Here is a 26,422-nt window from a genome sequence, read left to right as displayed (position 1 = left end):
GGTTGAATGTATCAGCGAGGGGGACGAGGCTGAGTACAGAGCTGTGGTGGGGGACTTTGTCACATGGAGTGAGCAGAACCATCTACAGCTCAACGTGGCAAAGACCAAGGAGCTGGTGGTGGATCTAAGGAGAGCCAAGGCAGCAGTGAGCCCTGTTTCCATCCAGGGGGTCAGTGTGGACATTGTGGAGGACTACAAATACCTGGGAGTGCACTTAGACAATAAACTGGACTGGGCCAAGAACACTCAAGCCCTCTACAGGAAGGGCCAAAGCCGTCTCTACTTTCTGAGAAGGCTGAGGTCCTTCAACATCTGCAGGACAATGCTGAGGATGTTTTATGAGTCTGTGGTGGCCAGTGCTATCCTCTTTGCTGTTGCATGCTGGGGCAGCAGGCTGAGGGTAGTGGACGCCAACAGACTCAACAAACTGATTCACAAGGCCAGTGACGTCGTGGGGGTGGATCTGGACTCTCTGTTGGTGGTGTCAGATAGGAGGATGCTGTCCAAACTTCATGCCATCTTGGACACTAGGCTCGTTCGAGATGAGCCAGGTCTGCGCAGAATCGATCACCGGCGATCGGCGCCCGTTGCATGCCGGTTAGATTTGTGTCCGACTTGATCCCGACTTGCTCTGACGTCATGCACACGTGGGCAACGGAAATCTCACGAGAGCAAGGCGGCCGCAGTTCTGAGACGCAGGCGGCGCAGTTGCTTTTCACCGACTGCAAGAGCCAGGCGGACCCAGAGCATGCTGGGAAACGCCGGCTTCTCAGCTGATTTAACACCTGATTGGTTTACAACATGATGACGTTTTATATAAACTTTTTACTGTTTTTGAATCGGAGCGATTTTAATTGCTATTTGTCTGATTTAAAGACTTATTCTGTCCAGAACACATGTTGTGTGACTGATAGTTGAGTTTAGAAGTCAAAGAGACTAAATCCGTTCAGATCACGGATCATCTCCAGTCTGTTGTTCATTAAAATCAGCAACAGATCGCATGTAGAGCACTTTAACAGCTACTCTGTCATAATTAAAACATCTGGAGACTGTGTACAAGCTGATGTGTGGGTCTGATTATATTTTATTAAATCGGAATCGCACCACAGTGTTTTCATCACTTCCTGTCCAGCCTGAAGGAGCTTGAATCAGCTGGAAACTGTCCGACTTTACCGCAGCTTTCTGTCTCCGCCCCCCGCTGCTGCCGCCTGCTCTCGTCCACTTTACAGGCGAGGCGCAGTTCATCTCGAACGAGCCTAATGTCTCGCACCCACTCCATGGCTTGTTGATAAATCACAAGAGCACTTTCAGTGACAGACTCATTCTCCCAAAAATGCACCACAGAGCGCCACAGGAAGTTGTTCTGCCTGTGGCCATCAAACTTTATAGTCCTCGCTCTAAGACACTCAGAGAGGTTGAAACTGGACAATATTATCTGTATTATCTGTTTGTGCAATAACACTGGCCTGACATGTGTGCAATACTCAACTGCTACAATTATTATTATTATTATTATTTTACTTTTCACCATTGCAATTCCTAAATTATGTTAATTATGCAAATAATGTATAGTAACATTCTTTTAACTATGTAAATACCGTACATGTCCACACTCCTTATATTTCTTTGTTTGTATTTCTACTCTGATATTTCTACTATTTGGCAAATACAACACAGAGTTTCCCTTCGGGGATCATAAAGTATTTCTGATTCTGAAGGCAATTAAAACTGTTAACATATGGTCTTCATTATCTTAAACGGCCTTTAAGTTTCCCTGGCAAAATTGTATGTATTATGTTTATTATGTTTGTATTATATACTTTGATGTGTCATTAGTGTTCTGTTCCTATTTTGCAAAAAGATGACATGAAGAAAAAGAAAAACTCCCTGCTGAACAGCTTTGTTTTCATAAATCACATGTGTGAGCCTGCTGGCTCTGGGAGGCGGGGCTTAGCTCCCATTGGACGTTCCTATCACGCTATGAACCTTGGAAAGGGAACGTGATTGGCTACAACTGGCCTGATTAGCGTGTTGATAGCCAATGAGAGCTGTTTCTAAGATGGCCGCTCAGAGAGATGACGCAGCGTATTGGCGCTCCACAGTGGGAGCGCTTGCTGGACGTCGGGGGCTGTCCCGGGGTGAAAACTAAACCGGAAAAGGCGGGGATAGTTTGATTGTGTAGGCAGCAACATGAGGAATACAAACATACCCAGCAACACGGTGCAGGCAGAGGAGACGGAACGAGGTCGGCACGTGAAGTTAGCAGCTAGTTAGCACGGACTCTACAGGACAATACTCCCAACCTGGATGAATTCTTTACATCTGGGGACACTTCCGGACTACAGGATTATTAACAAGCCAGGAAAGGACGGGGGTGAAGGTTTAGGAGCGCCTACAGGTAGGGAAGCGACATCATTTTCTCCTTTTCTTCTTCTTTTCTTCAGTATTATGAGTACTAAGAGGATGAATACTGTTCCAGTAAAATGAATGGTTGAACTGCAGAGAATGGACCAATCAGACTGGAGAGGCTGTTCCGTTTCATAATAGGCTCGTTCGAGATGAGCCAGGTCTGCGCAGAATCGATCACCGGCGATCGGCGCCCGTTGCATGCCGGTTAGATTTGTGTCCGACTTGATCCCGACTTGCTCTGACGTCATGCACACGTGGCAACGGAAATCTCACGAGAGCAAGGCGCGCCGCAGTTCTGAGACGCAGGCGGCGCAGTTGCTTTTCACCGACTGCAAGAGCCAGGCGGACCCAGAGCATGCTGGGAACGCCGGCTTCTCAGCTGATTTAACACCTGATGGTTTACAACATGATGACGTTTTATATAAACTTTTTACTGTTTTTGAATCGGAGCGATTTTAATTGCTATTGTCTGATTTAAAGACTTATTCTGTCCAGAACACATGTTGTGTGACTGATAGTTGAGTTTAGAAGTCAAAGAGACTAAATCCGTTCAGATCACGGATCATCTCCAGTCTGTTGTTCATTAAAATCAGCAACAGATCGCATGTAGAGCACTTTAACAGCTACTCTGTCATAATTAAAACATCTGGAGACTGTGTACAAGCTGATGTGTGGGTCTGATTATATTTTATTAAATCGGAATCGCACCACAGTGTTTTCATCACTTCCTGTCCAGCCTGAAGGAGCTTGAATCAGCTGGAAACTGTCCGACTTTACCGCAGCTTTCTGTCTCCGCCCCCCGCTGCTGCCGCCTGCTCTCGTCCACTTTACAGGCGAGGCGCAGTTCATCTCGAACGAGCCTAATGTCTCGCACCCACTCCATGGCTTGTTGATAAATCACAAGAGCACTTTCAGTGACAGACTCATTCTCCCAAAATGCACCACAGAGCGCCACAGGAAGTTGTTCCTGCCTGTGGCCATCAAACTTTATAAGTCCTCGCTCTAAGACACTCAGAGAGGTTGAAACTGGACAAATTATCTGTATTATCTGTTTTGTGCAATAACACTGGCCTGACATGTGTGCAATACTCAACTGCTACAATTATTATTATTATTATATTTTACTTTTCACCATTGCAATTCCTAAATTATGTTAATTATGCAAATAATGTATAGTAACATTCTTTTAACTATGTAATACCGTACATGTCCACACTCCTTATATTCTTTGTTTGTATTTTACTCTGATATTTCTACTATTTGTGCAAATACAAACAGAGTTTCCCTTCGGGGATCAATAAAGTATTTCTGATTCTGAAGGCAATTAAAACTGTTAACATATGGTCTTCATATCTTAAACGGCCTTTAAGTTTCCCCTGGCAAAATTGTATTGTATTATGTTTATTATGTTTGTATTTATACTTTGATGTCATTAGTGTTCTGTTTCCTTTTTGCAATAAAGATGACATGAAGAAAAAGAAAAAACTCCCTGCTGAACAGCTTTGTTTTCATAAATCACATGTGTGAGCCTGCTGGCTCTGGGAGGCGGGGCTTAGGCTCCCATTGGACGTTCCTATCACGCTATGAACCTTGGAAAGGGAACGTGATTGGCTACAACTGGCCTGATTAGCGGTGTGATAGCCAATGAGAGCTGTTTCTAAGATGGCCGCTCAGAGAGATGACGCAGCGTATTGGCGCTCCACAGTGGGAGCGCTTGCTGGAGTCGGGGGCTGTCCGGGGTGAAAACTAAACCGGAAAAGGCGGGGATAGTGTGATTGGTAGGCAGCAACATGAGGAATACAAACATACCCAGCAACACTGTGCAGGCAGAGGAGACGGAACGAGGTCGGCACGTGAAGTTAGCAGCTAGTTAGCACGGACTCTACAGGACAATACTCCCAACCTGGATGAATTCTTTACATCTGGGGACACTTCGGACTACGGAATATTAACAAGCCAGGAAAGGACGGGGGTGAAGGTTTAGGAGCGCCTACAGGTAGGGAAGCGACATCATTTCTCCTTTTCTTCTTCTTTTCTTCAGTATTATGAGTACTAAGAGGATGAATACTGTTCCAGTAAAATGAATGGTTGAACTGCAGAGAATGGACCAATCAGACTGGAGAGGCTGTTCCGTTTCATAATAGGCTCGTTCGAGATGAGCCAGGTCTGCGCAGAATCGATCACCGGCGATCGCGCCCGGTGCATGCCGGTTAGATTTGTGTCCGACTTGATCCCGACTTGCTCTGACGTCATGCACACGTGGGCAACGGAAATCTCACGAGAGCAAGGCGGCCGCAGTTCTGAGACGCAGGCGGCGCAGTTGCTTTTCACCGACTGCAAGAGCCAGGCGACCCAGAGCATGCTGGGAAACGCCGGCCTCTCAGCTGATTTAACAGCTGATTGGTTTACAACATGATGACGTTTATATAAACTTTTTACTGTTTTTGATCGGATGGATTTTAATTGCTATTTGTGATTTAGAGATATTCTGTCCAGAACACATGTTGTGTGACTGATAGAGACGTTTAGAAGTCAAAGAGACTAAATCTGATCAGATCACTGACATCTACAGTCTGTTGTTCATTAAAATCAGCAACAGATCGCATGTAGAGCACTTTGCCAGCTACTCTGTCATAACTATAAAACTGGAGACTGTGTACAGCTGATGTGTGGGTCTGATTATATTTATTAAATCGGAATCGCACCACAGTGTTTTCATCACTTCCTGCAGCCTGAAGGCGGCTGGAATCGGCTGGAAACTGTCCGACTTTACCGCAGCTTTCTGTCACCGCCCCGGCTGCTGCCGCCTGCTCTCGTCCACTTTACAGGCGAGGCGCAGTTCATCTCGAACGAGCCTAATGATAGCACTGGCCCAGCAGCACGAGGCTTTGAACGCAGCTTTGTTCCTTTGATGTTGATCCGTGTTATGTGCCTTCTGGTTTTCCCCCTCCAGGGCCTGTTGCACAAAACCACGATAAGGGAATAAGCCGGGATATTCAAGTTATCCTGGATGAATTGAGATTTGACTCGGTTGCACGAAACCAGGTTAAATTAAACCAGCCAAGTTACCATGGAGATTATTCTTTGCAGCTAGCCTGGTCCAGAGCAGGCTAGAGGCTAGCTTCACCTCCTCGTTACTTTCCGTATTATATGTAGGGCTGCACGATTATGGCCAAATGATTATCATTGATTATTTTGATCATATTGTGATCACAATTATTTGTTGATTTTACTAAAACACATTTTATTGTCACATAGGGTATTTATAATGCTTTCATATCCATATATGCTACATTCTTCTTATGTGAAGTTCTGTGTTGTACATATACAGCTGCAACACGTGGAATAAAATTATCTGAAATTGCCTAGTATATATTTAAAAAAAAATGTATCTCTGATAAAGCTCCTTCACTTGTTTTCAACAATAACTGATAAAAAAAGCTGAAACGGCTGACTCATTAGGAATGGATGGGGAGGGGTGATGGACGTACTCAGAGAGAGACGGTTGACTCATAGGATTGGATGGGGGGGGGCGATGGACGTACTCACTTAGAGACGGCTGACTCATTAGGAATGAATGGGGGGGGGTGATGGACATACTCAGAGAGTGACGACTGACTCATTAGGATGGGTCCAGCAGGTTCGTCCGTCTCACACGCTGTCCCTCTACGAAGACAGGTTTGCCCCTCATGCTTAACAACATACAGCTGTGTTAATAATAATTAAAAACTGTGGACAAATGTCAGAAGCTCGACACCGGTGCAGTCGCCGCTCTGACTCTGTTGCTGGGGAGCCTGTGTTAGTGAATGGGGGGGGGGGCTGCGCGGAGACTAGGGGAGAGACAAACAGGGCACGGCTTTACAGAAGAAATGGGTCATGTAACGCAACATTAAACCATATTGATATAAACAACGTTGCTGTTTATGGAGAGGCCGCGGATGCGACCTAGAGCCCTGTAAGCTAACAGACACTAACTAGCACCCTAGAGCCTGTAAGCTAACAGACACTAACTACCACCTAGAGCCCTGTGGCTAACAGACACTAACTAGCACCCTAGAGCCCTGTGAGCTAACAGACACTAACTAGCACCCTAGAGTAGGGTGACCAGACGTCCCCCGAATCACTCACACCTCCAAGTTCTTCTAACCCTTGTATCATTATCTCTGCATGTCCCCCCCCCCCCCCCCGCCTCCTTGGGTCTACTAAAGGCACCTTCAGCAGACGGCAAGCTGGCGACCAGAGCAGGAAAGAAGCGCAAGAAGGAGGAGGAGGAGGAAGAAGAGGAGTATGCGGTGGAGAACGTTTTGGACCGCAGAGTGGTGAAGGGAAGAGTAGAGTTTCTGCTGAAATGGAGGGGTTCTCAGAGTAAGTATGAGTCTGTAATAATAATGCTTGGTGTTCATGGTCCTGAGATATATATATATTCATATTGCAAATAAGTGTCAGCATGGTATCATGCCTCTAAAGTTGAAGGTTTGGTATTATGACACTACGTTGCAGACCCACAAATTAAGGTTATTTCAAGATGGCAATAGAAAAAGGAATAATAGGATGATAATTAGCGTGAGAATCGATTGTCTAAAAACAAAATGTGAGGAGATGTTCTTCTGTCTGCACTCACCTTCCAGTGAGGAGAACACATGGGAGCCACAAGACAACCTGGACCTGGACCTTATCACCGAGTACATGCAGAAAACACGAGGAGACGGAGGAGAAGAAGAAGGAGGGCAAGAGGAAAGATGTCAGGGAGGAGGAGGTGAGTGAAGGAAAGAGGGTACTCCAGACTGAAGAGTCCCAAATCTAATCTCAATAAATGAATGCACACAGAGGGCTTCTCTTTTAGGATTATATATTATACCGTAATTCCTAAAGAAAAACCCGGTAGTCAATTAAACTGCGGCTCTCTGATAGTGGTCGGGGGGGGCAACACGGATAAAAAAAGGCCGGGAAAATCAGTGAGGATAATCTCCTCGGTGCCTTTCACATAATGAGCAGTCAAGTTTATCGTAATGTACATTTCTACCAATTTTAATTTAACAGATTCAATATATTGATGCTTTTCTTCTCATTGTATTTTTGGATCATGGTCTTCATGTAAAGTATTATTTTTTGTGATCACAATTTTTTTTATAATTAAGAAACAGAGTGATAACCAATCCCTGAGATGGAGAGGCTGATAACCCTTCAGATACTAGATCCAGCACTACCAAGTAGTATGTATAGTGCAGTATAAGAAATTACACATTAAAGAAATGAACAACCATTTAAAGAAAGGCAACATCAAAAAGAAAGGTCTTCAGCCACTGATTTAAAAGAACTGAGAGTAGTGCAGCAGATCTGCAGGTTTCGGGAGTTTGTCCAGTTATGAGGAGCATAGAAACTGAACGCAGACCTGTGCAGATGACATGAGAGGTCTGGGGGGTCATAGTGTAGTGGCAGATCAGAAATGTATTTTGGTCCTAAACCGTTTAGTGATTTTAAACTAGAAAAAGTACTTTTTAAATCAATTCTTTGAGACACAGGAAGCCAGTGAAAGACTTCAGAACTGGAGACCTGTAAAGACCCCGTTACAGTAGTCAAGTCTACTGAAGAGGAAAAGCATGGACAAGTTTTTTCCAAATCCTGTTGACACATAAGTCCTTTAACCCTTTATATATTCTTAAGGTAGTAGGCTGACTTTGTAATTGTCTTAGTGTGGCTGTAAAATTAGGTCTGAGTCCATGACTACACCAAGATTCTGGCTTTGTCTGTGTTTTTAACATTGTTGTTGAAGCTGAGGCGCAGACTTTTAATCGGTTCTTTTGCTCAAAAACAACCACCTCAGTTTTTCCTTCATTTAATTTCAGAAAGTTCTGGCACATCCAGCCGTTAATTTGTTCAATACACTTGGTCAGTTTTTGTATTGGAATTAGTCCCTGGCGATAAGGTTATGTAAATTTGTGTGTCGTACGCATAAACTATGGTAACTTATTGTGTTGTTTCCATAATCTGAGCCAGTGGAAGCATGTAGATGTTTAACAGAAGAGGCCCCAGAACGGAGCCTTGGGGAACTCCTCATGTCATATTTTTTGCTCAGATGTATAATTACCTATTAAAGTATCAAAGTAATCCCTATTCTGTAAGTAGGATTCAAACAGTTTAGTACTGAGCAGAAAGTCCACCCAGTTTTCAATCAGTCTAGTACTATGTCATGGTCGACCGTGTCAAATGCAGAACTGAGATTAAGTAATACTGAGACTGAAATTTAGATACTATCTGTGTTAAGGTGGATGTCATTAAATACTTTGACAAGAGCCGTCTCAGTGCTGGTGTGGTCGGAAACCAGACTGAAAGGTATCAAAACTGTTGTTCAGTGACAAGAAATGGTTGACTTGTTGATAAACCGCTTTTCAATGATTATGTATCAGGTAATGCATCAGCCCAACGTAAACACAGACATGCTGTGAATGATGTTTCTGGTTTTACTTAGCTCGCTTCACCATAGAGCCTTACTAACTCACTCACTCTGTCTGTTGCTAGAGAAACGGAGATCAATGGACACATACAGTATGTATTTTTCAGATCACATGAGCCATTCATTAATTAAATCTGTAGCGTCCCCTAATGGCCGATATTCAACAGATTTGTTTGACATCTTAAGATGCTATATGGCAAGTTTCAGGCAGATTGGTCACAAAACCCGGACAAAAAAGTATGTTTTGCACATTTCACGATTTTTGTAAAAGAAATCCCAACCCAAGTAGATGTGACTTTTGTAAATAGAGATCCAGACAAACCTTTTGCGTATCTCGTCAATATTAAATCCTATCAACAGAAACCAGTGACGCTAATGAGAAGTAGTTAAACTAGTATCGTTACTGCCCAATAATCTTCAGCATAAGGCAATGTGACCTCTTCCAGCATTCTGATGTATTGAAACTGATTTACGATCCTGGTATGTGATAAACAGGCCCAACACCACAGTATGAGAAACATCCCATAACCACCATGCTTTACTGTCTTGACTGGGGCTTAATTTAAGTGCAGCTTATAATCTTCTGCACTTCTTTATATGTTTTTCCCTCTCATATCAACTTTTTTTTCAAAGTCCTCTGTTCCTCAGAGCAATGTCTTGAACGAGCCATTTTGCTGAGTATTTCAGTGTGAAATGCACTATAACCAGCATGCGCAACATGTGCTTCCTTCCTTCCTAAATATGGTATATATACAGTATATAGATAAATATGGTCCATAACTGACACTGTTCTTCACAGAATAATTAGCTCACTTATTGAACACAACACTGCTATTATTATGAACATGCTCCTTCAATTACATATTTAAAGTCCACAGAATGAGCAGCATGCATGTCATGACTGTTGGTTTGGCCTGTGTTTGTCAGAGGCGTCAGTGATGCTCAGCAGTTTTATTCCAGAGCACAGCAGAAAGCTCTGCTGAGCTTCAGAAATGCTTGAGGAAATATAGCTTGTGTGGAAAATACCACATTCCACTACCATATTACTTACTTACACAATAATGCTGGCTATACATGTTTGATTTAGCAAAAACAACAACCTAAAACAAAAGTTCAAGGTAAACTGGTGCCCCTCATTGTTAATGCCTATCAGGGACAATGGTTCCAATTTACTTACTGGAGAAGAGCTTTCAGCAACATGAAGACAACACAGTAACCCCTAGAGATACCAGTGAAAGCAAAAATCTGTGGGAAAATGTTACATTTACAACTTTCCCGGCACAAAAAAATCCCGGATGATATGCCATTGTTACTAAACAGCTGGCTAAAAGGCTGGCAACAAAATGGAGGACACACATAAATTGATAAAAAGTAATTTATTCATCACAAACTAACAACACTGGATGTACATTTCCCCTAATGCAACTCCATAATAGTGATGTGGCAGATAATTAAGAAAGGTAAGGCATCAGTCAAACAATGTTCATAGACATGCTCTAAAGTTTTTTTCTAGTTAAAAGATAGAGCTCTACAGCATGGCACCTCACTAACTCACTCTCTTGGTTTTTCTCTGTTGATAGAAACGGAGAGGAAGAGGAGTCAAATGTCACCGTTGTCAGCAATGTAATAAATCCTTCACAACAGCAGTATATTTAAAGATTCATCAGAGAGTTCACACTGGAGAGAAGCCTTACAGCTGTGATCAATGTGGGGCAGCTTTCACACAACAGAGTGCCCTGAAAAGACATCAAGCATTCACACTGGAGAAAAACCGTACAGCTGTGATCAATGTGGTGCAGCTTTCACTGTACAGAGTTCCCTAAAAAGCCATCAACGCATTCACAATGGAGAGAAAGCCGTACTGGTGTGAACAAGTGAGGAAACTTTCTCAGAGTGGTCACCTTAAGCTCACCAGCGCATTCACACTGGAGAGAAACCGTACAGCTGTGAACAATGGGGGAAACCTTTTCTCTAGTGGTAACTTAAAACTCACCAGCGCATTCACACCGGAGAGAAGCCGTACAGCTGTGAAACAATGTGGGAAAACGTTTTCTCATAGTAGTCACTTAAAAGACACCAGCGCATTCACACTGGAGAGAAGCCGCACTGGTGTGAACAATGTGGGGAAACGTTTTCTCGAGGTGGTCACTTAAAAGTCACCAGCGCGTTCACACTGCCTCGTTGTGAACATGCTGTTTCTCCTCCTCATGCCCTGATAGCTGTGTTGTTATATTCTGATCTTCTCTCCACATTGAAGGCTGACCAGCAGTAACTTTATCTTCTGATCAACATGTATGTTATTTGGATCAGCTGGACTGTGTTCTGCCTGTCCTCAGAACCTTAACATTTAGGCACTAATATCGTTGCCTGAAACCCATCCTTTTAAAATACATTTTTTAAATGTATATTTAAAAAAAAAAAGAGTACAAAAAGACAGTCAGCAACATTAAGAATGGCTTGTTTATTGTATATGGTCCAAATTAAATTAAAAAATGTAATATTTTGCAATAATTGCTGCTTTATGACAAAAACAACTAGTAGATGGAAAAAGGCAGCGCTGGTGTTTCAGTAGCACGAAGTCCCCGTTACTATTCGGTCCGATAGATACCGGGTGTTAAGTTTTCGGTACACAACCTTAACCACAATGTACCCACAGTGGGAAGGAGAAGGCCCAAAGGAGAGAAAAATTAAGACGTTAAAGATGTTTGGTTGGAAAACGTAGACATGTTTGGAACTTTTTTTTGTAAAAAACCTTCTTCTCATCTCTAGAAACATACAACTTTTTTTTGGTCACAGGAAGTATTGTAATTTTCATTTAGGAATACATTTTTGTCACCCTTATATATTTCTAAACTCTCAAAGTTGGCAAAAACTAAATCTTGAGCATGTGAGTGTGTATATATAGTGAATAAGCGCAAATCAATATTTGTTTAAATTGGTCCTTCATCATTACAGCATACTGGAAGTTGGCAATTTTTAATTGTGCGCTCTCAAGTTATTGTCGTTTTGTAGTTTAACATTATGTTTTCCTACTTTGTGGAATTTCATTTAATAATCTTTGTTTGACATTTCATATTTTCTGTGACTGAATGTGGTTTTAAATCTGTTGAGGTCTGTTCAGGATGAAAGTAAAGACACTGATGATGTCATACAAAATCTTAAAATAGAAAGCAAACAGCTGATTTATTCATCTGACTTGTAGAAGAACATCTGATTGAATTGTTTTAAATGTTTTGCAATGTGGAAAAATTAAATACAAAATAAAATAAATTAAATGAGGCCTCGTGCTGATTATTTGTGACTTGATTTGGCGGATTCATCCTTCCTGCCGTTTGTGTTTAACTCGTTAATAAGAGAACGTTTCCATCCACTAAAAGTGCTGAAAGACTCAGATTATTATTCTAACAGTGTGAGAAATAAAGGTTTTGGTTAAAGAGTAAGATCCTTTTAGTTTAATATGAAACAGCCCCAACATCACCAAACCCACCAAACTCCATGATGTATATTATCACTGTATCTAAAACAAAAGACATTTTATTAACTATGGCATATAAAGAATAAAGAGTCTTTTTTTCCATGTACACTTTGTTACTTTTACTTGAGTAAAGAAGTTAAATCAGTACTTCTACCAGAGTATCTTTAACATAAATAACTCTACTTCAGTACTTTTGGCATCTCTGGATGTTATCCGTCTTTGCGATAATACCACTCTTGAAGAAAGCGAGTTGTCTTGTCAGCAGGATTCAAACCTGCACGGGGAGACTCCAACAGATTTCTAGTCCATCACCTTAACCACTCGGCCACGACAACCTGTAAAGCAAAGCTATGCCTGTTTGCACAAATGTTCGAAACTTTCCAATGGTTAGTAGTAGTAAGCAAGCAAAATGATCAAATTGCAAATCGTAGTGCCTGTGGATCCACGTGGAGGTAGCTGATGATTGATATGCTCCCTTATTTGTACCAAAAGAGATCTATCATTTTATCAAATTGGGTAAATAGGTAACAAGTTAACCTAGGAACAGGTGTAACCTAGCTAACAGGAGAAGAACATAAACAAGCTAACTTTAAATGTACCAGAATTATAGACCAATACAACAACAGGCTTAAATGAACTGTAACATAAATATATGACTTACAGTTCTCAAAGATGCACATGATCTCAGCTGATATCCTCCAGACAGCTAGTTTCTTTTTCTTTTCTCTCACTATTGTCTCTGTGTACCGTGCGCGCACGCTCGTAGCGTGAAGCAGTGTCCGCAGTAATCTCCGACATAGTAGTCAGTTTGTATTCTTAAATACCAAGTCTCTTGCTGTTCCTTGATTATGGGGCGCCGTTTGTAAAGCGGCTCGTGCTGAAAATAACAGCAACATTTTGTCACATTTAGCTTAAATAATGTTTAAATAACTGGTATGAAATTTTGAGGGTCACTTCTTGCACATTTACAACAATATTTGTCAACTTGGAAATAGTTTAAATAGTTAAATCCAAATATTAAATGTTACACTAAATTAAATGTTAAATCTATAGCTAATCTAATTAAATGTTAAATCTAATCTAATGTTAAATCTAAATCTAAATGTTAAATCTAAATCTAAATGTTAAATCTAAATCTAATGTTAAATCTAAATCTAAATCTAAATGTTAAATCTAAATATTAAATCTAATCTAAATGTTAAATCTAAATCTAAATCTAAATGTTAAATCTAAATATTAAATCTAAATCTAAATGTTAAATAAATCTAAATCTAATGTTAAATCTAAATATTAAATCTAAATCTAAATGTTAAATCTAAATCTAAATGTAAATCTAAATCTAAATCTAAATGTTAAATCTAAATGTTTGGGTGAAACTAAATATTTAGCTAATATGCAATTAATGTCGGTAACGGAAGTACCAAAATAAAGCTCGAGGAGGTCAGTGTATGTTTATAGTGTCAAATAACGAATATAAATCCTCTCATCGGGAAATTGGACTCTTGAACTTGGATAAACCGTGAAAATAACTACCTAAAATCATAAACACAGTTGGGGAAAACTGTATTGAAGAGTACTTTGAGTTTTTAGTGTCACTTTTATGAATGGTGTGGAATTATAGCCACTATAGCCAGCCACGGGGGGCTCACTTTGACTGGTCTGTCACGTTCGCTTGCATTAAGGTCAGCAAGAGCCTATCCCGCGCCCCCGACAAGGCACGGTACTGTTGGCCATGGTCACTCTGCGTAATGTCTAACGAATCAGCGTTAGCCGAGAACATCGGCAGAGCCGTCCTGGTGGCTGAACAAACTTATTCAACAGCGACAGCAACAGCTCAGGGCCACCGCAGGCCACCTCGGTAAGCATGTTTTCCAAATCACGGAGCTAGCAACCCTGTTGTCAAGGCTACTTAACTAAACTAGCTAACGGTAGCTAGCCAGTAGAGATTTGCTACTACCTTGACAACAAGACAATGCTAGCTCCGTGATTTGGAAAACATGCTTACCGAGGTGGCCTGCGGTGGCCCTGAGGCTGTCGCTGTTGCTGTTGAATAAGTTTTTCAGCCACCAGGACGGCTCTGCCGATGTTCTCGACTAACGCTGATTCGTTGGACATTTCGCAGTGTCTTGTCAGTGCCTTGTCGGGGGCGGGCGGGGATAGGCTCTTGCTGACCTTAATGCAAGCGAACGTGACAGACCAGTCAAAGTGAGCCCCCCCGTGGCTGGCTATAGTGGCTATAATCCCACACCATTCATAAAAAGTGACACTAAAAACTCAAAGTACTCTTCAAATACAGTTTTCCCCAACTGTGTTTATTATTTTAGGTAGTTATTTCCACGGTTATCCAAGTTCAAGAGTCCATATTCCTGATGAGAGGATTTTTATTCGTTATTTGACACTATAAACATACACTGACCTCCTCGAGCTTTTATTTTGGTACTTCCGGTTACCGACATTAATTTGCATATTAGCTAAATATTTAGTTTCACCCGAAACATTTAGATTTAACATTAGATTTAGATTTAGATTTAACATTAGATTTAGATTTACATTTAGATTTAGATTTAATATTTAGATTAAACATTTAGATTTAGATTTAACATTAGATTTAGATTTAACTTTTAGATTTAGATTTAATATTTAGATTTAACATTTAGATTTAGATTTAGATTTACATTTAGATTTAGATTTAACATTAGATTTAGATTTAATATTTAGATTTAACATTTAGATTTAGATTTAGATTCAACATTTAGATTTAGTTTTAATATTTAGATTAACATTTAGATTTAGATTTAGATTTAACATTTAGATTTAGATTTAACATTTAGATTTAGATTTAACATTTAGATTAGATTTAGCATATAGATTAACATTTAACATTTAGGTGTAACATTTAATATTTGGATTTAACTATTTAAACTATTTCCAAGTTGACAAATATTGTTGTAATGTGCAAGAAAGTGACCCTCAAAATTCATACCAGTTATTTTAAACATTATTTAAAGCTAATGTGACAAATGTTGCTGTTATTTCAGCACGAGCTGCTTTACAACGGCGCCCCATAATGATAGTTGGCCACCCCTGCTTTGCATCGCTCCAGGTAAGTAGAAAGCAATCTGTTATGCACCTTTGCATTGCACTAAATGTCAATATTTGGACCTGAATCCACAATAACTTTACTTGACCACTCATACATTTTCAGTTAAAAAAATGTTGGTCAGGGTTTAGTTACTGTTGAAAAGGAAAATAATTGCTAGATGAATTATGATATAATTGCAGATGAAGTATTTATGACCCATCAAAGACGACAAAAGGATACATCAGTTGTCGGGGGTCTGATTTAAAGGAAATGATACTCTTTAAAAGTGTTGGGGTTCTAGCGTTAAACTAATAGTAGTTTTAGATGTTAAAATGTGCGCACAAGAAAGCTGAGGGATGACTGTGGGGAAATGGAGAATGACTAGGTTAACTGAAGATTTTAAACATTGAAAAAAGTAACAGAACATATGAACACGTTAAAATATACGGGCATATAACCTATACCTGCAGTCTCAGTCTTTGGATGGTATTGGTAGCGTATGCGCCCCGTCATAGTTACCGACAATTTTGTTGATGAATGAGTATTTCACATTGAAACACTTAAGATTGGGTGTTCATTTAAAAACGGAAGCCAGTAAAGATAAAACCACAGATTCAGCAAGGAGTCTAATACGTTGCCACAATGACTTTAGTCACTTCACCAAGCTATGTCATAAGAGTATAATGTAACTGATAAAAAATTCAAGTCAACATATGGTTTGTCTTCCACCTATGTAACATCAGCAAATGCCAGTGGTGGGATTTGAACCCACGCCTCCAGAGAGACTGGAGCCTAAATCCAGCGCCTTAGACCACTCGGCCACACTACCTGCATGTATCAGTTCTCCACATCGTGAGAAACACAGGGACCGTAACTAACGGTATATTTGTCAATGTCATGGAATAAAACTTTCGCAAGGAAAAAGCCAATACTTTATTGGAAAATGTTGTCACTCTTTGTCATTTTTCTCTGGCATTGATTTTAGAATACTGTAACCAGCATTAAGTGAGTAGGTTTAGGTCTGTGTGAATATGGGCTGAGCATTTACCTGGGCTGAATTTATGAACATCTTCTTTTGCATATTCACTGTAAAGAGCCATTACTCCTCCAACTGCCTACTATTGTTCCAGAGACAATAGGATATACAGTTTTAGATTGGAAGGTAACTGTCCAAGACCAAAGACTTCATTGAAATACCTCAAGTGTTCAAAACAGTTTGTCAAAATGGGAAAGGTCATGTTTTTGATTACAAATTCCAGCACAGTTGTTCATTTACCATTCAAAAACAAAAGTACAATCATGAAACACTACTTAGATAGAATGAACCTGTTCAGGTGGCAATGAAAGAATTCCAGAGACGTGGACCCTCTGGTACAGCCATACTTGGTCAGGACAACACCCCCCTTCTTGATAGTGCCCTTCTTGATGTGCTCCATGCGCACCTGGTCCAGCAGTGGCACCACCATGAGGTCCCTTCCGTTTGCCCCTCCCAGTTGCTCGTAACAGAGAGAGGTCTCCTGCATCCCACTCAAATATGCAGGCAGAGAGACGGCTCATGAAGGTGGGACCAGACGTGAGATTTTTTTCGCAGCCCACGCTCACGTTCAAATTGATAAATGCCGTACTCTGCGTAGGAATCGGCGTACCCCCGTCCTACGCCTGTTTTAGGTTGTATGCACATTTCATAAATAAGGGCCCTTGTGAGCACAATAAAGATTTCTTAAAAAAAGGTTTGTACTTTATAGTTCTAGTTTTTTGTTTTTCGTTTGTCTGTAGTTCTCTATTCTGTCAGGGCTTAACTCTGTCTCCCACACTATTTTTTTTGTTTGTTTCTTGTTATGTCTCGGGAAGAAGTATTGTGCTTTTAGGTCAACCATCCATCTGTACATCAGAATCAAAAACACTTTATTGATCCTTGAAGGTAGCCTCTGGAAAAAAGGTGCTCCTTCGAGCTGGATTTGAACCAGCGACGTAAGGATTTCAGTTCTATACCTCTACAGTCCTCCGCTCTACCAACTGAGCTATCAAAGGGAGCTACCATAGCCAAACGCACTTCTCATTCTGTGAATGTGAATGTGATAACACGGGGCCCCCTGGATCTGACAATCTTTAGGGGATGTAGCTCAGTGGTAGCGTGCATGCTTCACAGGTTTTTATGGTTGATCGTATGAAAATCTTTCATATGGAACTAGTTTTGCTTGAACACTGTGACAACACATATCCTGTACTGGATATGGAGGCACTGACTATTTGTTAATCTTCTGGATTTTGTCTATGAAGAAGGAGGCAAAGTCATTGCAGGCCTTGGTAGACAACAGTTCAGATGCTACTGGTACTGGAGGGTTTGTTAACCTATCGACAGTAGCAAACAAAGCACGTGAATTATTATTGTTTCTAGAGGAATATCAGAGAAGACCTCCTTGTCTTCGTTAGTTCCAAATTATAAATGCAAAGTCTCTCTTAAGCAGAAAATGCGTTTTGATTGGTAGGAAATGGAGATGGGCGTTACCAAGAGGAGGCGCCTTTTTGATTGACAAGAAATGGATATGAAGTCTCTCAGGATTGGCAAAAAATGGAAGGGAGCTTTGAGTTTGATTGGTGAGAAAAGAAGATGAGAAAGTGGACAAATATGTTCTGGGTCATGACAAAGCATCTAGGGTTGATCTTAGCCTTTGTGTGAATACATAGGTTAAGATTGACGACCAAATTGTTAGTATTTCCGAAACTTTCCCAACCATTGCAATAGTTTTCATAGCCTCGTTGGCGCTACCCAGAACGTATTTTGCCTGCTGCTGCCTCTGTGTCCACCCCAGCTACCCAGCCTGCTGCTACCTCTGTGTCCACCCCAGCTACCCAGCCTGCTGCTGCCTCTGTGTCCACCTCAGCTTCCCAGCCTGCTGCTGCCTCTGTGTCTACCCCAGCTACCCAGCCTGCTACTAGTACAACTAGTAAGAGGTATTAAAGAATAGCTAAGAAAAATAATACCTAAATGGGTAATTATTCCATAGTATTGTGTGCGTAATATTAGTGATAACTTTTAATCGTTGGTCTGATGTTGTTTTTCAGGCTGTGGATGAACACAACATGCCGGGAATGGATCTTGTGGACAGCCTAGCAGAGTATCTGGTGGGTCTGAAGAACCATACTGGTTTGACCTTGAGCAACCAACAAGCCAGCACCATCATTGACCTCTGGCAGAGCCTGCTGCCATATGACCAGCAACGGGTGGTGTTTGCTGCCAGACACCAAGACAGGCTCATAGTAGGAAAGTTCTGGATTCCAAAACTACGGGCAGAGTTTACTCCTGGTGTGGAGAGCCTGAAGTGGTGTGTGCTGGGATCCATTGCCTCCCCTGCCCAGTGGCCAGACTGCTGCCGCTTGGTGGAAGCCATTTGTATCAGACTCTGTGATTTACACAAGAATCCAAAAAGGAAAGTAAAGGGTAAAGTACAGGACTATACTACAAGATGGACTTGTGTCCTGCAGGATTACCGCAAAATCCGGCAGCTTATTCTGGGTAATGGAGCCATCATGCAGAGCACTACACTGCAATATGGTTGAGATCAATCAAACAACCCTCATGCAGTGGCATAATAAACGGGTGAAGCGCCAGGATGTTACACTGATCCTGCAGGGAATAAATCTACCTGCCCGAATTGCTGTGGCCTTGGAGGCCCTTCCACCTGCCAACATCCACGCTGCTGCTCCTCCTCAAACACACTGCACTGAACATGTTTACAACCTGCCCCCAAGCACTGTGGGGTTGGCAAAGACAAAGTTGTGGCAGGGAGTAGCCCCTGTCACCACTGCCCCACAGGCTATCATGCCAAAGCCATCAGCCCAGAATCAGATTTTTCCACAGCCTCCTGCTTCTGGTCCTCTGTCGTTCTTCCCTCAAGCAACCTCTGTCTCTCCTCAAGCCCCAGGAACTTTGTTTGCTGTTCCAACAGTAGCATACCGTGCCCCCCATATACCGGTTGCCCCTCTTGCTCCATCCGCACCTCCACCTGCCAGTGGTCGCCCTGCTCTAAGGCAAGGTTAATAAGAGGAAGGTGGAGTACAACACTTGCAGGAAGTGTGGACAATTCAGGACCGCAGAAACTGGGCCCAGCCAATATCAAGGCACTATCTACTGCCCAAATACAGAAACACTGTCAAAAGAGTTGTGGTTAGATCAGATTAAAAAATCTAAAATGTAAATGTATAATGTAAATAGAAAATGTAAATAGTTAGATTTTACTATGCATACAATACTATGATGTAATGTGATTTATATGTTATGTGTGTTTTACTCTTTGTACAGAATTAGTTTGTTGATTCTCTTATTTTCCTCCCTGGCGTAAAAACCTTTGTATAGTCAGTCATTTCTTGTGCTAAACAATATTATTCGTTACCTAAAGACATATTGTTTTGTTGAGATCAATAATGTAATAAAGTTGGCATGTATTATATTAATTGGCTTCATTTCAATATTATTCCAAATTCTAGTGTACACACTGCTGAGCATATGACTTGTCTTTATACACCCTACTTCCCTGCAATGATTACTGGAAGACATACCAGCTTTTAGAGAAAAGAGAACTAAAAATGCTTGGTTTTACCTGTCATACATTGTTTAAAGAAAAAGAAAATGATTTATTACTAAACAATACTTATTATAAAGACTAACTTTTAATATTGACCAAATATAGCACGATTACTAAATGTATGCAGTACTAAAAACAGATATATTGTTCAAAAGTCAATCTAAACGTTATAAATTATTTGTTTAAATTGTTTCCCAACCTTACTAATATCTTATTCCTCTAAAACTTAGTTTAGTAGAACAATAAAGTTGTGGACAGTGTAATTGGATCTTCTGGCACTAGGTGGGGATCAAACCTAAGATCTGGTGCTAGGTGGGGATCGAACCTGTGACCTTTGAATCTACGTTAAACTTCCCTTATTTCCCAGAAACATTCCAATTTCAGCAATTAAATTAAAATCTGACTTAATAGAAACTATAAAGCTCTTACACTATGTGTGTAATTTAGCATCTTTCTCATCTTTTCTCTCATTTCTTCTTTTTTCCTCCTTTTTCCTCTTCCTTTTCCTCTTTTTCCTTCTTCCCTCCCTCTTCCCCTTTTTCCTCTTCTCCCCCCCCCCTTACAGACTATTGTTCCCCAGCTTTGGCGCAGCGGAAGCGTGTTGGGCCCATAAACCAGAGGTCGATGGATCGAAACCATCCTCTGCCAATTGCTATACTTTGGATCAGCAGAAAGGCTGTTTCCAGTGGTGATATTTAATGAAATGAATGCAATATCTCCACCTGCTGAAGTGTTAATGACATGTCAAATTCATGTCACCCATGAAAATGGAAAAAAGCTGGAGCATAATAATATAATACAAGTACATAAATGCAGTAAAACAGAAACTGTAAAACTTACACATTTAAAGTGCTTGTTGTGCTGTCTGACAGTCTGAGGTATAAAAGAGGGAGCATAATGCTTAGTTTGTGTAACAGGAGGTCTTAGTCTACCACTACGTTCTATAACCCTACCAGTCAGACCTCCACAGGAGGTAATATTTCTGCTGCTCTTTTAAAGACTCTACCATAATACCTGCTGGAGATGCCAGGTCCTCATACATGGAAAGCATGAGCTCTACCACTGAGCTACATCCCCTGAAGATATTCAGATTTTGTGACTTTTTTTCTGAGATAGACTTAGACTTATCTTTATTAATCCTTTTGGGATGACTCTCGCAAGGAAATTGAAATATGTTGTGTATGGCTTTAAAACCTGTAAATGCAACTGCGGTGGCTGGAAATCAAACCTGGGTATAATGATTGCACTGCTGTGGTATAAATCATAGTGGAAAAGTACCACACTTGTTGCCTTTCTGCTGGACAATGCAACGCTCAATGAAAATCTTGTAACACAGACAGATAATAAATGGTGGAGACAGTTGGCTTCCAGTACCTATGAAGTAACACAACACTGTACATAAAGGCACAACTGCCATTAGGGTTACTGTGATGTGTTATTGGTTTGCTAGCACTCTAAAAGAACGCCTCTCGTTGTGGGCAGGATTTGAACCTGCACGGGGAGACCCCAATGGATTTCTAGTCCATTGCCTTAACCACTCAGCCGCGGCAACCTGAAAACAACACTCATATCTGTTTGCACAAATGTTCATAAACTTTTCAATTGGTTAGTAGTAGTTACCAGACACTGGCAAATTGCAAATTGTAGTGCACTGCCTGTTCCTATATATCCTCATGGTGGCAGCTTGATAGATTGATATGCTCCCTTATTCTTACCATAACAGAGATCTAATATTTTATCAAATCAGGTTGGGCAAGGGTAAAAGCGGCCGAAATGGGTTTCCTCGGGAGGGTGGCTGGCGTCTCCCTTAGAGATAGGGTGAGAAGCTCAGTCATCCAAGAGGAGCTCGGAGTAGAGTTGCTGCTCCTTCGCGTTGAAAGGAGCCATTTGAGGTGGTTCGGGCATCTGGTAAGGTACTTCTTGACAGAACTTTATGGTTCTAACACATGGTACCTTTACATCTGTTGACAATAAAGACGCTCAAAAAACACTTTACTTGCGATTGCATTTCTTGCGCACATTCATGTCCTCTTAAATACAAAGAACTGATAAGTTCTTTATTCCCAATATCATGTCTCAGACATTAGTTCCAGATGAAAATACTAGTGTCAGAAGTGGGATTTGAACCCACGCCTCCAGTGGAGACTGCAACCTGAACGCAGCGCCTTGGACCGCTCTGCCATCCTGACTGATCCAACAGATATTCAGTAGGACCTGTTTAAAAAATTATAACATAGTGAATTAAACATGTCATGATATAGTAGGTTCTCAGTCGTCCATGTCATAGTTAACAAGGAAGGTTTCTCAACTGTCAGCCCAAATATATGGGCGTTCATGGAGACATGGAAGAAAGTCACCAGGGTGGCAATGTGCTTGACAATGGCAATACATTACGTAGGATGTGAAGGCAATGTGCAATACAGGCTAAATCCTATGCTGGGAATCAAGATCCACCAATGTTTCTGTCCACAATGTCCGTTCAGAAATGTCCTGCCAGATGGGAAATAGACTGACAATTGGGTCAACATTGTGCAATTATCTTCCAAATGTCCAACTGAGTCCATAAATACACCTGCCAGATGGGAAATAAACTGATAACTGTCTTCATGGTCTAAACGTGTCAAATATTGCTGTATAATGCCCACATTGAGTCCAGATGTGTCCGTTTTGGTTCCTGATCCATGCTATTACCCCAAAGGTTCAAAACTAGGCCAAGGGCAACTGGACTGGTAAAATGTCCTCGCAGAAGTTTTGTGACTCTCTTTAGTTGTTTTTTTGACACAGAAAGGGTTGGACACAGTGCCCACTCCCCACCCATGTCTGACAATTGAAAGCTTTGGGGAAAGGGGGGTTCCAAAGCTAACAGACCATTCAACAAGCAATTCTGATGCACTATACTGGCCCATTCAGGATGAGCACTGTGTACTCTGACTGCAGCAACACAAGTTCAAATTTCAGTGATACCTAATTTTTATGGTGATTACGAGACTGAATGCAAAGTGTGTATCCCCCATGTAACTCAAAGCCTATCACTTCCAGTCAATACTGTCAAATTTGAAGCTCCTTCCAATTACATGAACTAACAGGTGACTCCTCAACATGCCCCCATCAACGTACTGTTTGCAGTCTAAATTGCCAAGGACATTAAACCTGTAAGCTCACTTTAAACTAGATGTGGAAAGTTGAAAGGTTGATCTTTTTACCCTTTGCTGTGGCTTAAAAATAGGTTCCACTGAGATTTGAACTCAGATTGCTGGATTCAGAGTCCAGAGTGCTAACCATTACACCATGGAACCTTTTACAGTGTTGCAAGGGTTGCTAGGCAGTTTATTTCATAATATCCACATGTGTGATATTAAAGGCACACAACAATCACAACGCAGATTAAAAATAACTGGCCAATATTTGATTTAAGAGACATATATCATGTAGATATACTGTATATAGGTTCATAGGTTGCATACAGAACCATTAAAGCAGATCTTACTACAGGTCTTCATTGGCTATATAGCAATTCCCATACCGGAGTTGAACCGGGCCACCTGGGTGAAAACCAGGAATCCTAACCGCTAGACCATATGGGACTGATTCTACATTATTTCATGAATCAATTCATAGTCTGGCTGGAAACTGGCCTCTCTTGAACGTGAATGAAGAAGCTTCTTAAGTAAGTTTTATCTTAAAGCTTTTGAGTGTTCTTTAGGTTTTTATCCGCTTTAACTATTACCGGACAGCGGGGGCACGGAGCAGAGCAGAGCGGCCGTTAGGGAGGAATCCTCCTCCGTGTTCAGCTCCATTTTGAACTGGCGGTAAAAAACTTAGGGTCGGAACTTTATGATGAATAGAAATGTTGACAGGTTGATTTCTGTTAAAAACAAACAACTATAGTCAATAGAAAAAGAAATATATATATATGAAAAGCTGTCTTGGTTCATCTTTCCACTGTTCCTACAATCACCATTCTGGTCTGGTTGGAAACTAAAGGATCCAAACTAAAAGGATGTTCTTCTTTAACTAAAAGGTCTATCTCTGTAGGGATCCATCCCATAATGTTGTCACACACTTAGAATAATAATCTGTCTGTCAGCAGAAACTACACAACCTTTAGTTATTTGTCACGAAGTAACCAGAAAGGTTACTCGCCCAACCCGATTTGTTAAACATTAGATCTCTGTTATGGTACAAATAAGGGAGCATATCAATCAATCAAGCTACTTCCACGATGATATACAGGAACAGCAGTGACGTGCGGTGATGTCAGTAAGAGGGTAGGCACTGAGTTATGAAAGCCAGATCACCTAATTCATTGTTTAGGCTAAAAATCAAAACGTTACGCACAAGCGGGGGTAACTTGTTCCAGAGTCTCGGGGGAGCAACTGCAAAAGCCTGACCCCTCCACCGTTTGTACCTGGACCTTAGGACTTCTAAAACCAGCTGATTTGAAGACCCCAATGACAGTTGTGCTCCCGCAAAGTTAAGATTTCAGACAAATACTCTGGGTGACATATTTTCTCTCTCTCTCTCTCTCTCTCTCTCTCTCTCTCTCTCTCTCTCTCTCCTCTTCTATCTCTCTCTCTCTCTCACACACACGTTAGTGTCCAGCATCAGAATGCAAGTTATGAAACCATCTTAGTTCTAATTGTTGCACAGCGGCTATGTTTGTCAGTCCCAGTCAGCAACAATGAAAACACACACTGCTCAACTGAATATGAAGGCAGATGGCTAGCAGCATTAGTTCAATCACACTAAACCCAAAATAGTTTCTGACTCACCAATCGGTAGATTATTTGTACATAAAATCCATCCGACGCTTCCTCGTGAAGACGTCGATCACAGCGTTGTAAAACTCGTCTTTACGGCGCTTTAGTTTGCATCGTCTCTGACTCGGCGAGGGCTGGAAGACGTGCTGGCCCGGTCCGGTTCCGACTGGATGTTTTGATCCGTTTCAGGGTGGAAAATGTGCGAAGCTGTAGTTGCCGGTATTATATGAGCTGACGGCTTTTCCTGCTTGGTTAAAGCTGCTGGCAGGTTGTTCAGATCCAGGACCCCGTAGAGGTCCCGCCGCTGACTGTTCAGATCCAGGACCCCGTAGAGGTCCAGCCGCTGACTGTTCAGATCCAGGACCCCGTAGAGGTCCCGCCGCTGACTGTTAGCACGGCCACATAGCCACATCTCTTCTTCCATACCAGTCAGTTTGAAACGATGCGACGAGTATTTGTCCCTTTTGCTGCAGTAGTCCATCTAAGGCTGGCGTAGACCTCCATCTTTTTATTAGTTCTTTTTTTGAATTAAAATCGAGGTTTAGAGAAATTCCTCACCGCTGTGATATCGGCGGACACCGCTGTTGTCATTTTGACTTTGAATTTCGCGGGGATTGCGCTTACAACGTAGCTGGTGTAATGACGTCAGCTACGCAAAGGGACAGTAATATCTGGATTTTAATTGGTTCATGTTTGATATCTAACGGAGACGATTACTGGCATAACACATTTACGTACAAAGGCACGGCAGAGTTGTGCCTTAAGACGTACATGTTAAAGAGTACAGGATCGAAGTGCGCATGCGCAACATTGGCTAATCGCTTGAATGGGCAGTAAAGGCGCTGCTTATTCTGCCTTTTTTTCTATTTGATTATGCGTAACTGCTACATTTGTCACCGTACCCTCTAAATAATTGGAACAACACACATATAAACCACAAGAATAAACAGTAAAAATACAAATACAAGTTTATAATACATTTCTTTAATAAACATTTTTATGCTTGAATTTTGGCAAGGTAGGCACTGCCTACCCTGACTGCACGTCACTGCTGATGATGTATCAGTCATTTTGCTGGTGGTTTCTTGGGTGCAGCAACAAGCTTGATCATTGACATACAGTTGGACGGCACGTATCACAAAACTGTCGGGTGGGGCCTTATGTATTTGCTTGTTTTACATCAAGTGACCTGCATATCACTGACCGTGAAGACTATATGCACATGGTTTGCAGAACTGTACCTTCTGATAGACATAAGGCCACTCGGGTTATCTTTGGGTGCTCTATGCAGAACTGCAGAAGGATAAATCCCAGAGTTGGCTCACTCCAGGTTATTTAAGCAGCAAAAGTCCCTGGGTGGACTTGAACCACCATCTTTTCTGTTAACAGCTGACTGCGTTGACCTATTGCGCCACAGAGACTGCACCAGTCTGAAGTTTTATGAGCGGAAGCTCGATCTTTAAGCCACAAGCATTTGCTTTATGGCTTTTTGAGGTTGAGCTGCACATGTATGCTTATCAGGCTATTTCCTGTTACTCAGAAATTGGGGAAGCTGACTCATGCAGAAATGTAGAAGCTGGACGTGCATTGTATTGTTCTTACATGTCAATTGGATTCTGACTTTGAATTTAAATATTTGGCATCCAAGAATAGTTC

At 41.4% G+C, this 26,422-nt stretch overlaps 1 protein-coding gene, 3 non-coding genes and 1 pseudogene across 4 annotated transcripts in view; 2 read left to right on the top strand and 3 right to left on the bottom strand.

Annotated features, from left to right (window-relative positions):
• The window catches only part of LOC116672882 (zinc finger protein 271-like), a 643,109-nt pseudogene extending 632,225 nt beyond the window's left edge, over window positions 1-10,884 (top strand).
• Window positions 1-26,422, top strand: part of LOC116672880 (NACHT, LRR and PYD domains-containing protein 12) — a 769,761-nt gene that overhangs the window by 668,604 nt on the left and 74,735 nt on the right. The gene's annotated exons all lie outside the window — the stretch shown is intronic.
• Window positions 16,168-16,249, bottom strand: trnal-uag (transfer RNA leucine (anticodon UAG)). Its single transcript has one exon. It is a non-coding gene; the product is annotated as a tRNA-Leu (tRNA).
• trnaq-cug (transfer RNA glutamine (anticodon CUG)) lies at window positions 23,231-23,302 on the bottom strand. Its single transcript has one exon. It is a non-coding gene; the product is annotated as a tRNA-Gln (tRNA).
• On the bottom strand, window positions 23,521-23,590 carry trnae-uuc (transfer RNA glutamic acid (anticodon UUC)). Its single transcript has one exon. It is a non-coding gene; the product is annotated as a tRNA-Glu (tRNA).

Source organism: Etheostoma spectabile, chromosome 23, assembly GCF_008692095.1.
Source record: "Etheostoma spectabile isolate EspeVRDwgs_2016 chromosome 23, UIUC_Espe_1.0, whole genome shotgun sequence".
NCBI classification, from domain to species: Eukaryota; Metazoa; Chordata; class Actinopteri; order Perciformes; family Percidae; genus Etheostoma; species Etheostoma spectabile.
The sequence above is the reverse complement of the archived record's forward strand: the minus strand, read 5'-3'. Positions and strand labels throughout refer to the sequence as shown.